Source organism: Vulpes vulpes, chromosome 1 (assembly GCF_048418805.1).
Source record: "Vulpes vulpes isolate BD-2025 chromosome 1, VulVul3, whole genome shotgun sequence".
Classification (NCBI taxonomy): Eukaryota; Metazoa; Chordata; class Mammalia; order Carnivora; family Canidae; genus Vulpes; species Vulpes vulpes.
Window position 1 is genome coordinate 5,076,505 of NC_132780.1, and position 14,447 is coordinate 5,090,951.

Sequence of the window (14,447 nt, forward strand, 5' to 3'; positions counted from 1 at the left end):
AGATGCTCAACCATTGACCCACCCAGCTGCCCCTAAATAAATAAATCTTAAAAAAATGACCAGATCTGCAAGTCGAAGTGCATTTTGACTGTATTCAGGTTTACAACTACATTAAAAAAGAAAAGAAAAGAAAAAAAAGATAAGATAGGAATGTCACAAAGCCTACAGATCGTTCAGACAAGAATTATTGGAAGAGGAAGAAGAAAGAGTAGAAATATCCTGATGTATGACACAGAAAGAAACATTTCTTTTAAATATATATATGTTTATATTTTTACTTGTGTTTCATGTCACTTTTTAATTTATTTTTATTTTTTTTAAAGATATATTTATTTATTTATTCATGAGAGATACAGAGAGAGAGAGAGAGAGAGAGGCAGAGACATAGGCAGAGGGAGAAGCAGGCTCCATGCAGGGAGCCCGATGTGGGACTTGATCCCGGGTCTCCAGGATCACGCCCTGAGCCAAAGGCAGACGCTCAACCCCTGAGCCACCCAGGTGTCCTTCATGTCACTTTTTTAAAAAAGGAAACAGAATAATTTTAAGTCAGTATAACCATCAGTTTTCTTTATTTCTCTTTTTGTAAAAAAATTTAAACTAAAAAAAATATGTATGTTTAATTAGTCCTTCAGTACTTACATTCTCCTTTTTAAGGTTCTTGCATTCACGTATCTTAACACACAATAATAGAACGTACACAATTTATTTGTTATTTTTTTTTTGAACGTACACAATTTAAACATCTCGTAAGAAGCTGCCGTGTCAGAGGATGGAAACATTTTCCTCAAACGTGTTTGTCTTCCTATTATTAGTTGCCACTCTTAGCTCTACCTAATGACATTTCTGTAATAGGAAACGAAACCCTACAGAAAGAAATACTTCCAAACACCCATTTTCCCCTATTTTTATGTGAAAGTAGTAACACAACCGAGAAATGACACTACTATGGCCTGGGGACGGCTGGTTCGGTCAGTGCCCCCCGGGTTGGCTCCCTGCTCTGGGGCTTCACGGGCCGCCAAGCCCGCCTCGCCCGGTAGGGTCAGGTACTCACTCGCCTCGCGCCCCATCACACTCGCCCAGCCCTAAAGCTGGCGGAAGCGGGTCGGGGCGTCCCTTCAGCCACGTCTGCGCCTGCGTAATCCCAGGCCCGATGGGAACTCCCAGAAGTCTCCGGGCGCGGAAGGGGCGGTCCGTGGGCCGCGTAGGTTCCACGGCTTTACAGCCCCAGACTACATTTCCCACATGCAACTGCGACGAGGCTGACTCAGCCTTGGACTACATTTCCCAAAGGCCACCGGGGCAACGGGGACCTGTGCCTTTCCCCGCCTACTGTTTTTGGTGATTGTGGGCGCGGCTGCGGACGGGGAAGCCGGAGGACACAGTCCCCCGTCAGCCTCCAGGGGAGGGCTCTGCGGCCTCAGGCCCGCCCACGGGGCGGCGCGGACTCCGGCGGAGGGAGGCAGTGAGTGCGGGGCGTGGGCGGGGGCGTGGGCGGGGGCGCGCGCGTGCGCGGCAGCAGCGGGGATGCGGGGCGGTGGTGGTGCGGCCCGGGCGAGGGGGCTGCGGGGCGACGCGGGTGGCCCACTGCCTCTGCGAGTTCCTGCGCGTTCCTGCGCCTTTCCCCGCGCAGCCAACCGGCCTGCCCGAGACCGACGGCCCCCGGGGGGAGGGGGTCGGAAGTGGAGCCTTTGAACGGGAGCTTCCGAGCGGGAAGGCCGGGAACTGACCTGGGGACGGGCCTGTTAGAGCCTTGAGTTCCTCCCAGAGAAGCTCGCGAGAGGACTGGCTGGGACATGCCCGGCGTGACCTTCCCCCCCAGAGCGCACCCTGGTGGGGAACCTCGGGGTGGGGGTGGGGCGCTCTTCACCACTTTGGGAAGCGCGGCCGCCCCAGAGCGCGGACCGCAGACACCCGCCGTGCTCTCCCTTCCCCCCGCGTGGGGGCTGCGGTCGCGGTGGATCTGGCCTGCAGGGTGTTTTATTTTTTTTTTAAGATTTTATTTATTTATTCATGAGAGACACACCCAGAGAGGCAGAGACACAGGCAGTGGGAGAAGCAGGCTCCACGCAGGGAGCCCGACGTGGGACTCGATCCCGGGACCCCAGGATCACGCCCCGGGCCGAAGGCGGCGCTGAGCCCTGCAGCGTGGTTTTCTGAGTCACTCCGAACCCAAAACACAGGACAGCTGTCGCCGCACAGGTCTCCTCTCCAATTGTGGTCTCCAAAAGAAAAACCCAGAAGACGAGAAACAGCTAAAAGTTGCATATCTAAAAGTTAAGATTTAGGCGGGCCTTGGTGTTTCCTTTTCGTTCAGGAGGACGTGTGCTTTCTTTTTATTTTATTTTATTTATTTATGATAGGCACACAGTCAGAGAGAGAGGGAGGCAGAGACACAGGCAGAGGGAGAAGCAGGCTCCCTGCACCGGGAGCCCGACATGGGATTTGATCCCGCGTCTCCAGGATCGCACCCTGGGCCAAAGGCAAGCGCCAAACCGCTGCGCCACCCAGGGATCCCGATTCCTTTTTTTTTTTTTTTTTAATTTTTATTTATTTATGATAGTCACAGAGAGAGAGAGAGAGAGGCAGAGACACAGGCAGAGGGAGAAGCAGGCTCCATGCACCGGGAGCCCGACATGGGATTCGATCCTGCGTCTCCAGGATCGCACCCTGGCCAAAGGCAGGTGCCAAACCGCTGCGCCACCCGGGGATCCCAGGACGTGTGTTTTCCTTCGCACAAAGTTCTCCACGTAACTGTGACCTACTCTGCATCTTCTTTCCAGGGAATGATGGGGTCCTTACAGATGGAGTCCCTCTCATCACCCCCCCCCTTTTTTTACCCAATATTCTCATTACCGTTTTCATTGTTATTTCTCGCTGCTGATTACAAATCATTTAAATCAAAAACAAAACAAAACAAAACAAATAATTTAAATCTTATTCTGTAATCCCTTTTCTTTTCTTTCTTTCTTTCTTTCTTTCTTTCTTTCTTTCTTTCTTTTTGTGTGTGATCCATTTTCTAAGAATTTCGATGATGTGTTGTGGGAACACAACTCCTGATGTTCTCTGGGCTGTATTTTAGCCTTTGATGGAGTAAAAAGATGAGCGTTAATATTTGGTTGGCATACTGGATGCTGCAATACTAGATAATTCACCCTCTCCTGAGGCTTCATTGTCAGGTTTAGCAGGATAGGCATTGGTTTAATAATTTCGGTGGCATATAACAGTCGTCTTCTCTGGGAAGTTTTAGAAGTGGGAACGCGATTGTAGGTTTGAACATGTCGATAGGTCTGTGTGAAGAAACCCCACACCCCCGCCCCCGTGAGTGGGACCAGGCCTAACCCCGAGGCAGCCCATCCAGGCGCCTCCCATGAATTCAAGCAACAAAAACATTCTGTTTTTCCGAGATAAGAAAACTGTCTCCCCCCCTCGCCCTGACTGGAAAAGTCCCTGAACATGGTCGTGTTGACCTTCAAAGAAATCAATCATGTCATAACCCGAATGCTATGCTACTCCCGCGGTTTTTTGCCTTTAAAAGATGCCTGTAATTGCTAGTCGGGGCTCTGCCACCTCTGAGGCGGAGAGCCCGTTTGCGCAAACGTCCAATAAACCCTCTTGCTTGTTGCATCTGCCTGTCTGGGGTCTGAGTCTCTGGGGCGTCCACCGGGACACGTTGGCACCCGTGAGCCAGGGTCCAACATGTGTCCTGTACTCAGTTTTTCCTATTTTAGTTTTTAAATTTCATGTTATTTGTTAGGCCTTGTTTCAGATTTGACAGCAGAGTCTGTTTACACATGTCGTTGAACAGTGAGGGGCAGTATTACCACACTGCTGTTGAAGAATAGGAGTTCTGAGTCTTAAATATGTGGCTTTGAATCCAGGCTTTGCCACTACTAAATGTTTACAATCTACATACTCTGCACATTCCCTTTTTAATTTTATTTTAAATTTTAGTTAGATTAAATTAACATATAGTGTACTTTTGGTTTCAGAGGCAGAGGTCAGTGATTCATTAGTCTTACATGATACCCAGGGCTCATTACATCCCATGCCTTCCTTTAATGTTCATCAGCCAATTACCTTGTCCCCCCCATCCGCCTCCCCACCAGTGACACTCCTTTTGTTTCCTGTGATTAAGAGTCTCTTATAGTTTGTCTCCCTCTCTGATTTTGTATTATTTTATTTTTTCATTTTCCCCCATGATCCTGTTTCTTAAATTCCACATATGAGTGAGATCATATGATAATTGTTTTTCTCTGATTGATTTGTTTCACATAGTATAATACCCTCTAGTCCATCCACATTGTTGCAAATGGCAAGATTTCATATTTTTTGGCTGAGTAGTAGTCCATTGTGTATATATATCTTCTTTAACCATTCATCTGGCAATGGGCTTCTGGGCTCTTTCCATAGTTTGGTTATTGTGGACATATCTGCTATAAGCATGGGGTTGCAGGTGCCCCTTTGGATCACTACATTTGTGTCTTTGGGAGTAAATACCTAGTAGTACAATTGCTTGGTCGTAGGGGTAGCTCTATTTTCAACTCTTTGAAGAGCCTCTATACTGTTTTCCAGAGTGGCTGCACCAGCTTGCATTCCCATGTGCGGAACCAGGGTTCCTTTCTCTGCATCCTCACCAGCATCTGTTGTTTTCTGACTTGTTGATTTTAGCAGTTCTGACTGGTGTGAGGTGGTATCTCATTGTGGTTTTGATTTGTATTTCCCAGATGTCAAGTGATGTTGAACAGTTTTTTCATGAGTCTGTTGGCCTTGTGTAGGTCTTCTTTGGAGAAATGCCTGTTCACGTCTTCTGCCTACTACTTGACTGGATTATTTGTTCTTTTGGTGTGAAGTTTGAGTAGTTCTTTATAGATTTTTGGATACAAGCCCCTATCTGATGTGTCATTTGCAAATATCTTCTCCTATTCTGTAGATTGCCTTTTGGTTTTGTTGATTATTTCCTTACTCTGCACACTCCTTTTTCTAATTTTTTAAATGGGGGTAGCAATAGTTTTTGCTTCATCGGGATAAAATAAGGATAAGAAGTATTAGTGTATGTAAAGTCTCTTAAAACAAGGTCTGAACATAATGAGTGCTCAGGAAGTATTAACTGTTCATTTGGTGATGCTGGGTCATTCCTTTCAGAGTTCAGTAGCAATAGAAATAAGCTTAAGTTGTTAAAAACAAATTCTTTTTTTTTTAAACAAATTATTAAACTGAAGACTTCCAAGTGACCACAAACCACTTATAATTGCATACAGAGTAATAGTTTTTATGTGTATTTTTCTATAGAGAAACATTGTGACTTATTCAATTAACAAAGGTGGTATATATAATAAAAATATTTAAAACCGTTGGTGTGCAAGCAAGACTTTAATAGTTGGGAATGATCTTGCACAAAATTAGAATTCAATATTGTATAAAGGTTAAGTACCTCAGTCTACATTCATGTGATGGAATATTATGCAACTAACCAAAATATGTTTATAAAAGATCAGTCACAAGAAAAAAAAATGTATGAAGTAGTTTTAAACTACGTACACAGTTATGGATGGTGGTATTCAGGAAAATCTTAAATTATATATGAATATTGGGCAGCCCTGGTGGCTCAGTGGTTTAGTGCTGCCTTCAGTCCAGAGCCTGATCTTGGAGACCCGGAATCGAGTCCCGCATCAGGCTCCCTGTATGGAGCCTGCTTCTCCCTCTCTCTCTCTCTGTCTCTCATGAATAAACAGATAAAATCTTTTAAAAAATTATATATGAATCTCACTTGCTATTGTATGGTTTTGTAAGATATTTTGCAAGGACGGGTATGTATTTTAATTAGTTAGTGAAGGAGAAGAGGTATTTGGCCACATTTATGGAGTATTCCTTGTGTACCCAAGGCTGTTCTCTCAACTTTGCATTCATATTCTCATTCAGTCTGCGGTGGCCACTTAACCTGAATTATGTTTTTCAGAAAAGAGTCTTGGTTTGACTAGATCTAATTATATTGGTAAGCTACAATTAAAGATGTCCAAGTACTGCTTTTCCCTAATGATGCTTTTTTTTTTTTTAAAGATTTATTTATTTATTTTTATTTATGATAGAGAGAGAAAGAGGCAGAGACACAGGAGGAGGGAGAAGCAGGCTCCATGCCAGGAGCCCAACGTTGGACTCGATCCTGGGACTCCAGGATCGCGCCCTGGGCCAAAGGCAGGCGCCAAACCGCTGAGCCACCCAGGGATCCCCCCCAATGATGCTTTTTGGTCTTGGTTTTATTAATGGCCAAAATGTATCTGTTACCAATAACTGTTTTAATATTGTAAAATTATGGTGAAAATCTTCATATTAAGTTCTAAAGGTCTGATCCTTGGGTGGCTCAGCGGTTTGGTGCCTGCCTTTGGCCCAGGGCGTGATCCTGGAGTCCTGGGATCGAGTCCCATGTCGGGCTCCCTGCATGGAGCCTGCTTCTCCCTCTGCCTGTGTCTCTGCCTCTCTCTCTCTCTCTCTCTCTGTGTGTGTCTCTCATGAATAAATAAATCTTTTTTTAAAAAATAAATAAAAATGAATTTTGAAGGTAGAATTAGTTCAGACTTGTCCTCTCCTCCAAAAAATCAATAATCTAAAGAATTGATGGAAAAAGTTAAAATTAAAAAAAGAAAAAGGTTACCCATAACTCTATTAGACTGTGTGATAATATATATATATATATCTGCCCCTGGTTCCTACTAATATTTGGTCTTTAACCTGGGTTCCTGACACAGAGCTCCTAAAATCCTTGTGATTTTCCTGAGTAATAGGAGTATCTGACACAGAGCTCCTAAGTCTCTTAGAATTTCCTGGATGATAGGAGCATCTTTTGTTCTAAAGAGGTGACTCAGGTTCTTGGATGGCGCTTGGTGACTAGGAAGACCAAACCATGATTAGAAGCTTGAACCTTCAGCTCTAGCTCTCATTCTTGGGGCAGGGGCAGGAGAGAGGGACTGGAAAATGAGCTGATAAGCAATCTTGCCTACATGGTGAAACCTTCATAAGAATCTCTAAAGTACAGGTTCTAGAGAACTTCCATAACTCCTCAGAAGCTCCTGTGCTTAGAACTCTTCTAGACCTTGCCCTATGTATCTCTTCATCTGGCTGTTCAGCTGTATACTTTATCATATCCCTTAACGTATAATAAGCTGATAAACTTAAGTGTTTCCCTGAGTTGTATGAGCTGTTCTAGCAAATTTTTGAACCTGAGGAGGGGGTTGTGGGAACCTCAATTTATAGCCATTTGGTTGGAAGTACAGGTGACAACCTGGGACTTGTGATTGGTATCTGAAATGGGGCAGTCTTCTACGGAGCCCTTAACTTATGGGATTTGATGCCAGCTCCAGGTAGATAGTGTCAAAGCTTAGAGCTGAATTGAATTATAGGGCATCCAGCTGGTGTCAGAGAATTGTTTGTGTGTGTGTTTTTTTTAATGCATATTTGGTGTCAGAAGCACTATGAGTATGCGAGTAGAGGAAACCAATGCATGTGTCCTAAACACAGACATAATATTAATATTTTGGTGTGCACTCCCCTCTCCCCATTTTTGTTAGCAGATATACAGGATTTTATTGTATCTGCAGAATAGAATCACACTAATTGATTAAAGTAGCAAAGATTCCTCAACTCCTAGATTTAAAAAGGGAATCTATAGGACTCATTATTCTCTGCATGCAGCAGGAAGAAGAGGGGAGCACCAATGATCCTCTTGTTTGAAAAACCTTGTCAGTTTACACCTTTGGGGATTATAGCAATGTCATAAAAAATGATGGGTGCAGATAAAAGGACTTCTAAGGATCTCTTGTACAAATTACTCTTCCAGTGACAAATTTATATAAGAAAAGACAATAAGATGATAACAGTTATAAACATGTGCACTGATCTCCAAATTGCACAGAAAGAACAGGATTCAACCTTTTTAAAAATAAGATTTTATTTATTTATTCATGAGGGATACAGAGAGAGAGAGAGAGAGAGAGACAGGCAGAGACACACAGGCAGAGGGAGAAGCAGGCTCCATGCAGGGAGCCCGATGTGGGACTTGATCCTGGGACTCCAGGGTCACATCCTGGGCTGAAGGCGGCACTAAACTGCTGAGCCACCCTGGCTGCCCAGATTCAACCTTTGTTATTTCAGTTTTACATCTTATTACAGAATGGTGCCTCTCTTTAATTTCTATAGAGAGGGAAATTTAAACGTCAGAGACTCCTGCTATTTTTTAAAAGAAGAGTTGCGTTCTTAAGGAATGATTTTAAAATGGACAGAAGACCTGAATAAGCATTTTTCCAAACAAGACATACAGATGGCTAATGACACATGAAAAGATGCTCAGTATCACTTATCATCAGGAAAATGCAAATCAAAACCACAGTGAGATATTACCTCACACTGTTAGAATGGCTATTATCAAAGAGACAAGAAAAAAAAAAAGAGACAAGAGATAACAAGTATTGGTGAGGATGTAGAGAAAAAGGGAATCCTCACGCACAGTTGGTAGGAATGCAGACTGGTGTAGCCGTTGTGGAAAGGTATGGAGGTTTCTCAAAAAGGTAAAAATAGAACGACCTTAAAATTCAGCAATTCCACTTTGGGTATTTACCCAAAGAAAACAAAAGCACAAATTTGAAAAGATAGCTGCACCCCTATGTTCATTGTAGCATTATTTACAATAGCTAACATTTGGAAGCATCCATCAATAGATGAATGGATAAAGAAGATGTAGCACATGTATCCATACAGTAGAATATAATTCATCCATGAAAAAGAATAAAATCTTGCCATTTGTGACAACATGGACTGACCTATAGGATATTATGCCAGGTAAAATAAGTCAGAGGAAGACAAATACTATATGATTTCAGTTATATGTTGAATATGAAAACCAAAACAATCGAGCAAACAAAACAAACAGACTCAAAAATACAGAGAATAAATTGGCAGTGGTCAGAGGGGAGGGGGATGGGGTGGGCAAAATGAGTGAGAGGGATTAACCTCCAGTAAAATAAGCAAGTCACAGATACGAAGTACAGCATAGGGATTATAGTCAATGATATTATAATAACTTTGTATGGTGGCAGGTGATAAATAGATTTATTGGGATGATTGTTTCATAATGTGTATATATGTCAAGTCACCGTGTTGTACACCTGAAACTGAAACTAATATGAACTATTCTTCAATAATAAAAGTTCCAACTTAAAAAAAAAAAGATAAAGAGAGAATATAGGAATGTAGGCAGGAGAATCTGTTCAAAGTAGAACTGTACAGGCCATTATTAGATCCAGCTCAGCCTCCCCAAAATGAAGGCCAAGCCAGGAAACTTCCTGCTGAACTAATTCTGGCTTCACTGAAGGAAGCGCTGTTCTGTATCCAGCTGTGTGCAGCTTGGTTCACTGGGGTTTGGATTTATCCAGAATCTCTCTGTTCTCCAAAATTTTATGTGAGGGTGGTTATAGTATAATTTGGAAGCTGAAATGGGGGGACAGGAAGATTTATTGGCTGCAGTTACTGGGAACACTAAACCTACCTTTTCTTCTCTCAACTCTGGATTTTCTAGAGTTTGAGCTTCTCTGGTAGTGGGACCCCCAGGAAGACTGATCAGTTCTTACATTTCTAAAAGCATGGCCTGTGTAAGTTGTTCTTCCTTGAAATATTGGGATTTTTAGACTACGTAGATATTGTCGTTAAGCACCATCTCGATACCTGCTTGATACCTCCTGTTTGAAACAGTGCAAACAATTACTGCTTTGTTATGAGGTCTCCCTTTCTAATTGGTGTTCGTTATTTTACATGTATTGCCTTATGGATTCTCAGAGCAACATTGTGAGATGTTTTTCAAATTGCTATCAGTATTTTATATTTGAGGAAACTAAGGTTTGGGATGATTAAGAAATTTTTCTAATTACAGAGCTTGTTCTTAGAACTAGAATGTAGACAGAGTCTGGCTTATCTTTAATAATCACTGTGCCAGGGATGCCTGAGTGGCTGGCTCAGTGGTTCAGCGTCTATGTTTGGCTCAGGGCGTGATCCTGGGGTCCAGGGATTGAGTCCCACATCGGGTCTCCTTGCATAGAGCCTGCTTCTCCTTCTCCCTCTGCCTGTGTCTCTGCCTTTCTCTCTCATGAATAAATAAATAAATAAATCTAAAAAAAAGACATCTTAAAAAAATCATCACTGTGCCATTCTGCATTTGTATATTCCCCTTTAAGCAGAAATGTATTAATTTAAACAAATAGGTACAAGGTTCTTTTTTTTTAATCTTTTTTTTTAATTTAATTTATTTATTTATGATAGTCACAAAGAGAGAGAGAGAGAGAGAGAGAGGCAGAGACACAGGCAGAGGGAGAAGCAGGCTCCACGCAGGGAGCCCAATGGAACTCAATCCCAGGTCTCCAGGATTCCACCCTGGGCCAAAGGCGGCACTAAACCGCTGAGCCACCTGGGCTGCCCAATTGATGGATTTTATATAACTCTTTATTTTTAAATGATTCCTAAGCGGAAAACTTGTGAGAATAGTACAGAACATACATGTAACCTTTACTCAGAATGATAGTATTTTATATATTGCTTTTTGTCATTTCTCATTTTGACCCTTTTCCTTGAAATGACTTTACCGTAAATGTTTCAGTGTGTATTTCTTTTTTCTTTCTTTTCTTTTATTTCATTTATTTTAGACAGAGAGAGAGAGAGAGAGCACACCAACAGGGGTATGGGCAGAAGGAGAGGGAGAGAGAGAATCCCAAGCAGACTCCCCACTGAGTGCAGAGCCAGACACAGGCTCTATCTAATGACCCTGAAATCATGACCTGAGCCAAAAACAAGAGCCAGATTCCTAACCAACTGAGCCACTAGGCACTCCTCAGTGTGTATTTCTTGAGAACAAGTTCATTCTCCTTATAACTGTGGCATGATTATCAAAATCAAACTTTGATATATGGGCACCTGAGTGGCTCTGTCAGTTAAGTGTCTGCCTTTGATGCAGGTGGTGATCCCAGGGCCTTGGAATTAAGCCCCACATTGGGCTCCCTGCCCAGCAGTGAGCCTGCTTCTCCCTCTCCTTGCCCCCCACCCATGTGCTCTCTCTTGCTATCTTGCTCAGTCAAATCTTTCTTAAAAACAAAAAACAAAAAACAAAAAACTTTGATAAAATAACCTTTGTTTAATTTACAGACTTTTTAAAAAAAGATTTTATTTATTTATTCATGACAGACAGAGAGAGAGAGGCAGAGACACAGGCAGAGGGAGAAATAGGCTCCACACAAAGCACCCGATGGGGGACTCGATCCCAGGACTCCAGGATTACTCCCTGAGCCAAAGACAGATGGTGAACTGCTGAGCCACCCAGGTGTCCCTATCTACAGACTTTAATCAACTGTTATCAATTGTCTCAATGATATCCTTTATAGAAAAAATATAAAATTCAACCCAGCATTCAAGACAAAATGGTGAATTTCATTTAGCAGAATGAAATTTGAAAGAACTCTTTGGTCTCTCTTTGCCTTTTATGACCTTGGCATTTTTGATGAGTATGTCTCTTTTGCAGATTGTTCCTCAGTTTGAACAATGTTTCACTTATTTGTACAGCATGGCCCAGGTATTCCTACTGTATTCAGTTGTAATTTTCTACTATCATTTTGATATTAAAATTGTTTCATATTTGGCTAATGGGAGCCTCTTCTTGGTAGCCTCTGTGTCCTTTTTTACTTAGAAAAACACATAATGGAATCTGGTCTTAATATGTGAGCTAGAATATGTAATTAAATGGCATTCACAACTTAGTGAAGAGCAACTCTAGTAGGGTACAGAGATGAAAGTGAGGGCAAGAGATGTAGATGCTGGAGTCTGCTGGGGAGAGATGGCCCAAAAATGGCTGGGAAGGAGGAATGTCCTGGAAGAAAATGCAGCATCCTAGCAGTGAAGAGAAGGCAGGAAGAAAGAGATATATGTGTGTACTTTTTGATAAAATGAAGGTCTTTTGCAACATTTCAGATACAGTTCTATGGTTGAAAGTCCTATAGTTAGGAACAAGCACTAATTCTTTTTCATTTAAAAAACAAAAAGAAATTTGGCTTCTTTTTTAAAAAGCTGATGTAAGTTCTGATAGAAAATGTTCACACTTGATGGGAAGGGGGATAAAGGAGAGAGGGAAACAAACCATAAAAGACTCTTAACTGTAGAGAACAAACTTAGGGTTGATGAAAAGAGGTGGGTGGGGGATGGGCTAGATGGGTGATGGGGATTAAGGACACTTGTGATGAGCACTGGGTGCTGTATGTAAGTGATGAATCACTGAATTCTACTTCAGAAACCAATATTGCACTGTATGTTGACTAAGTAAAATTTAAATTAAAAAAAGTTCATGTTTGAAATATATAATTTTTTTCAGACTATTATATTTTATGTTATATTTAAAATTTTTATTTAGTTTCAATTCTGTGTTATACAGTTAGGTGGGCTCCCACCTTTTTTTTTTTTAAGATTTTTATTCATTTATTCATGGGAGACACAGAGAGAGGCAGAGACTTGGGCAGAGGGAGAATCGGGTTCCCTGCAGGGGTCAATCCTATGACCCAAGCCAAAGGCAGATGCCCAACAGCTGAGCCACCCAGGTACTCCTCCCACCTATTTTTTATTGAAATTGACATTACCTCTCTACTTATTCCTACAATTATTCAGCATTTGCTTAGAGTTGATTTTAATGTTTAATCAGAAACGGAAATTACATGAAGAAAAGCTTAACACCTATTTCAAAGCTCTTTTCTTTATTATGTACTTACCTTTGTGTATTAGTTTTTGCCGTAATAAATCACCATAAACTTGTAAACTAGTTTTGCTGTAACAAATTACCACAAATTTGGTGGCTTCAGGCAATGGAGATCTACTGCCTAATAATTCTCAAAGCCAGAAGTTTGAACTCAAGAAGTCAAGGGCATGCTCTCTCTGAAGGTTCCAGCGGAGGATCCTTTTTTTGTCTCTTTGTAGCTTCTGGTGTTTGCTGATAGTCTGGGCATTCTTTGACTTACAGCTACATCACACCTATCCCTGCCTCCGTGGTCACAGTGTGTTCTCCTTTGTGTCTCTTTCTTTGTGTCCTCTTCTTTCAGCTAAGGGCACCAGTCATTTTAGACTTAGTGTTCACACTAACCCAAAATGACCTCATATTAGTTAATACAAAACCCTATTTCCTCACAGTCAGATGGAGGAGGAAACACTATTTAACCCTATACACTTTGCATCTAATCTTACGTTACTTTGAGGATTTTTTTGTTTTGCTTTTTTAAATAAATCATACTGTTTTTAATGGTATATCTCCATACATTACATATGGTTCTACTGAATCCTTTTATAGAACTAAAAAAATGGGATACCAGTCATCTATTTTTCCTTCAAGAATAAAAAAATAATGTTCCCTTGGGACATTTTTATACTTTTATCTTCTGAAAAGCTATTTTATCATTACATCAGTTATATCCTAGAATGCCAAAAAGGATTAAAATGAGAAAGTGGAAGAATGCTGGCATTGCCCAGAAAGATGATACAGTAGTAAAATAAGTCATTAATACATTGTCTTTTAGTTTTCTCGATGTGTTGCTCAAAGGATTGCATCCATCATCTTTTTTATTTTAAAGATTTTATTTATTTATTCATGAGAGACAGAGAGAGAGAGAGGCAGAGGGAGAAACAGGCAGAGGGAGAAGCAGGCTTCATGCAGGGAGCCCAACGTGGGACTTGATCCCGGGTTTCCAGGATCATGGGTCTCCAGGATCACGCCCTGGACTGAAGGCAGTGCTAAACCGCTGAGCCACCCGGGCTGCCCCATCCATCATCTTATTTATCTATCTATCTATCTATCTATCTATCTATCTATCTATCTATCTATTTTTTATTAGAGAGAGAAGGAGTGAGGGCTGGGGACAGAGGGAGAGGGAGAGAGAATTTAAAATGTATCTTAGTATGGACATTAGTATGGAGATATACCATTCTTAAAAGTCTGTTTTGTTTTGCTTTGTTTCCGTATTTTGCCAGCTGAATTAAAAAGCACACAAGTTGATAGAGTAATGTTGCAATCCTTAAAACCATCACATAGATTCACTGATTTTTAATATTTTGCTACTTTGTTCTGTATCTGTATAAAAAGTTTTGCTGTACCATTTAAGTAAGTTGCACAAGTTATAACATTTATCCCTAAATACTTAAGAATATACTAAGAATAAGAACATTATTCGTGGGACGCCTGGGTGGCTCAGTGGTTGAGCGTCTACCTTTGGCTCAGGGTGTGATCCTGGAGTCCCAGGATCGAGTTCCACATCGGGCTCCATGTGTGGAGTCTGCTTCTCCTTCTGCCTGTGTCTCTGCCTCTCTCTCTCTGTGTCTCTCATGAATAAATAAATAACATTAAAAAAAATTATTCGTTATAACCATAAAAAGAAAATCTTTTT

The 14,447-nt window shown here is 41.6% G+C and overlaps 1 long non-coding RNA gene across 2 annotated transcripts; it reads left to right on the forward strand.

Moving 5' to 3' along the window:
• Nucleotides 1–1,326: 1,326 nt before the first annotated feature.
• Nucleotides 1,327–11,692, forward strand: LOC140597985 (uncharacterized). Of its 2 annotated transcripts, XR_012000107.1 has the most exons (3): nucleotides 1,327–1,462; nucleotides 1,994–2,396; nucleotides 2,595–11,692. It is a non-coding gene; the product is annotated as an uncharacterized lncRNA (long non-coding RNA). The 2 variants fall into 2 exon arrangements; XR_012000106.1 differs by having other exon boundaries at nucleotides 1,339–1,462; nucleotides 1,994–3,624.
• Nucleotides 11,693–14,447: the final 2,755 nt, after the last annotated feature.